Source organism: Panthera tigris, chromosome B2 (assembly GCF_018350195.1).
Source record: "Panthera tigris isolate Pti1 chromosome B2, P.tigris_Pti1_mat1.1, whole genome shotgun sequence".
Classification (NCBI taxonomy): domain Eukaryota; kingdom Metazoa; phylum Chordata; class Mammalia; order Carnivora; family Felidae; genus Panthera; species Panthera tigris.
Genome location: NC_056664.1, coordinates 41,998,449 through 42,002,488, shown reverse-complemented (window position 1 = coordinate 42,002,488; position 4,040 = coordinate 41,998,449). Strand labels below are relative to the sequence as shown.

General features: G+C 45.2%; 1 non-coding gene across 1 annotated transcript; it reads left to right on the top strand.

Moving 5' to 3' along the window:
- The first annotated feature begins 1,501 nt into the window (after positions 1 to 1,501).
- LOC122238927 lies at positions 1,502 to 1,604 on the top strand. Its single transcript, XR_006218071.1, has one exon. It is a non-coding gene; the product is annotated as a U6 spliceosomal RNA (small nuclear RNA).
- Positions 1,605 to 4,040: the final 2,436 nt, after the last annotated feature.

The window sequence follows — 4,040 nt, the reverse complement described above, 5'->3', positions numbered from 1 at the left end:
GTGCCCGAAATCTTTGTTTTTTTTTTTTTAAAAAAGAAAAGAAAAATCACCTTCATCATAAAATGGAATACCATACAACAGATAAAATGAGTGCACTAACTCTCATGTATCAACAGGGATAAGTGTCAAAACATGATGTTGAATAAGATAAAGCCAAGTGGAAAAATGTTATGAGCCAAATTATATAATTTATGTAAAAATTTTATTTTATTTTATTTGAAATGTTTATGTATTTTGAGAGAGAAAAATAGAGCAGGGGAGGGGGCAGAGAGAGAGGGACACACACACACAATCCCAAGCAGGCTCCACGATGTCAGTGCGGAACCTGATGTGGGGCTCAATCCCATGAACCGTGAGATCATCACCTGAGCCAAAATAAACTGAGCCACCCAGGTGCCCCTATGTAAAAATTTTAAATATATGAGCATTAGTATATACTTTTGTAGATACATACCTATGTAAAAACATAGGAGCAGGGGCGCCTGGGTGGCTCAGTCGGTTAAGCGTCCGACTTCGGCTCAGGTCATGATCTCACAGTTCATGAGTTTGAGCCCCGCGTCAGGCTCTGAGCTGACAGCTCAGAGCCTGGAGCCTGCTTCACATTCTGTGTCTCCCTCTCTCTCTGCCCCTTCCCTGCTCATGCTGTGTCTCTCTCTGTCTCAAAAATAAATAAACATTAAAAAAAATTTAAAAATATAGGAGCATCTGGGTGGCTCAGTCGGTTAAGTGTCTGACTTCCGCTCAGGTCATGATCTCATGGCTGGTGAGTTCAAACCCCGCGTTGGGCTCTATGCTGACAGCTCAGAGCCTGGAGCTTGCTTTGGATTCTGTATCTCTCTCTCTCTCTCTCTCTCTCTCTCTCTCTCTCTCCTGTCTTGTGGCCTATCTCTCTGTCTCTCAAAAATAAATGTTAAAAAATTAAAAAAAAAAAAGATGTACCACGAGATTAATGTTTCGTGCTTGCTGACAGAACATCCACTCTATAGTAGCTGGATCAAGGAGTCCTTTTACCTTTTAAGTCTTATTATTTAAGAAATACAGATGGGGGCGCCTGGGTGACTCAGTCAACTGAGCATCTGACTTCGGCTCAGGTCATGATCTCAAGGTTTGTGAGTTCGAGCCCACATCAGGCTCACACACTCACAGGGTGTGGCTTGCTTGGGATTCTCTCTTTCATCATAATAAAGAAATAAACTTAAAAAAAAAGAGAGAAATACAGGTATGCCTGGGTGGTTCCGTCAGTTGAGCGTCCGACTCTTGATGTTGGCTCGGGTCATGATCTCATGGATCATGAGATCAAGCCCCAAGCCAGGCTCTGTGCTGACAGCATGAAGCCTGCTTGGGATTCTCTTTCTCCCTCTCTCTCTCTGCCCCTCTTCTGTGTGCGTGCTCTCTCTCTCTCTTTCTCTCTCTCTCCCTCTCTATCAAAATAAATACGTAAATATTAAAAAAAGGAACATCTGTGATTCATGGGAAGAGGTCAAAATATTAACAGTAATAGGTGCTTGCTTCACAGGCGCATTTACTAAAGTTGGAACAGTACAGAGATTAGCACGGCCCCTGGGAAGGATGATATGTGAAATCTTGAAAAAAAATCAACATTAATAGAAGTTAGGAAGAATTAAAAAATTTTTATTTTATTTTAGAGAGAGAGAGACACACACCACACACACACACACACACACACACACACACACACACACACAGAGTGTGAGCGGGGGAGGGACAGAGGGAGAGGGAGACACAGAATCTGAAGCAAGCTCCAGGCTATGAGCTGTCCACACAGAGCTTGACGTGGGGCTCGAACTCATGGACCATGAGATCATGACCTGAGCCAAAGCCACCCGGGCCCCCTCAGCCACCAATTCAGCCACCCGGGCGCCCCTGAAGAAAGTGGCTTCTTGAGACAGAAGCTGCTCCTGGTGGAGAGGCTGTGAAGACTGATGAACTGACAACAGAAGTTTTAGAATTTTATGTAAATATAATTGATAAAGCCATGGCAGGATGTGAGAGGACCGACTCCAGTTTTGAAAGAAGCTCTACCGCGGGGAAAATGCTATCACACAGCAGCACATGCTGCAATCATCCGTGAAAGGAAAAGTCAATGGATGTGGCAAACTTGACCGTTGTCTTATTTTAAGAAACTGCCACAGCCACCATAACCCTCAAGCCTCCAGCACCCTGATCAGTCAGCAGCCATCAGCAAGGAAGCAGGACCCTCCACCGGCAGAAAGATTGATTTGCTGAAAGCTCAGATGAAGGTTAGCATTTCTTTTTAGCAATAAATTAGTTTTTTAAAAATTTTTTAAACATTTATTCATTTTTGAGCGACAAAGAGAGACAGAGCATGAGTGGGGAAGGGGCAGAGGGAGGGAGACACAGAATCTGAAGCAGGCTCCGGGCTCTGAGCTGTCAGCACAGAGCCTGACGTGGGGCTTGAACTCACGGACCGCTAGATCGTGACCTGAGCCGAAGTCAGATGCTCAACTGACTGAGCCACCCAGGCGCCCCAGCAATAAATTAGTTTTTAATTAAGATATGCACATTGTAGGGTGCCCGGGTGGCTATGTCGGTTAAGCGTCCGACTCTTGGTTTTGGCTCAGGTCCTGATCTCACCGTTTGTGTGTTTGAGCCCCACATCGGGCTCTGCGATGACAGTGCAGAGCCTGCTTGGGATATTCTCTCTCTCTCTCTCTCTCTCTCTCTCTCTCTGTCTCAATAAATAAATAAATAAATAAATAAATAAATAAACTTCATTTTTTAAATTAAAAAGATTGGTTTTTTTAGACATAATGCTATTGCACACTTATGAGACTACAGTATAGTGCAAACCTAACTTTTATATGCACTGGGAAACCAAAAAATTCATTTCACTCACTTTATTGCAATACTTGCTTTTTGGTAATGTTTGGAACTGAACCCACACTATCTCTAAGGTACGCCTGAGTTGGTCTCTCCAACCTCTTAGGTTTTTTCTCTGGATTTCCCTAACGCTCTTCACCTTTCTCTCCCTCTTTTTTTAAGTTTATTTATTTATTTTGAGAGACAGATAGAGTGTGAGTAGGGGAGAGGCAGAAAGAGAGGGAGAGAGGGAGAATCCCAAGCAGGGTCTGTCGGCAGAGGCCGACATGGGGTTCGAACCCATGAAACTGTGAGATCATGACCTGAGATGAAATCAAGAGTCGGAAATTCAACCAAAGGAACCACCCAGGCCCCCAGCATTTTTTTTCCTCTCTTTCTCTCCCTGCCTCCCCACAAGTTTCTGGACCCCAAGAAGTAAAAGGCAGTGTGGGCTGGCAGTAGGGAGCATGGTGCTGGGAGTGCCTCTTGCTTCTGGCTGTTCTCCGGGGGTGTCCTTCTTTCTACACTCAGTCTCTCCTTGGGTGTCCAGAAATGGCCCCTTTCTGCCCTCCCTTCCTTCTCTGGCTCCCTTAGGCAGGAATTGGTGCTTTGTGCCAGGGATGAGGCTGGCATCAGGGACACAGCAATAGGACAGGCACAGGAGACAGGTCAGGGGAACCCAACAACGTGGAGGTGACCTTGCCACGCCCCCCCATGGCATTCCAGGGGAGCAAAGCCTGTGCCCTGAGCCACAGACCCAGAGGGCCACCGGACCTCTCTTTATTTCCTCCTGTCCTCTGTGAATCCGAGAGGAGAGCCCCACCCACTTCCTTCCTCTCCCTTGCACCCAGCTCTCTCAGTGAGGGAATTCTGAAAATAGGAGGGAAGGCACTGGAAACCCAGCCTAAAGGTTCTTGGAAGACCTGGAAGGCTGGGTTTGGGGAATGCACATCTCCAATGCCACTGAAGGTAAATCCATGTGAGTTATGGCAAAATAGATGTAGTTAAACTCTGTGTCATTCAACCGAAGGGTTGATTCTGTTTGAATCTGATCACACAAATGTCAAAGAACAGAAAATATGGGCATGGTTCTTTTGTAAAGAGCTACATTTTAAACACGTTTCCATCCTTGAGATAGATAAATAGATATCTACACAAAAATCCACGTACAGAATTCCCATTAGAGTTAGAATCATTCC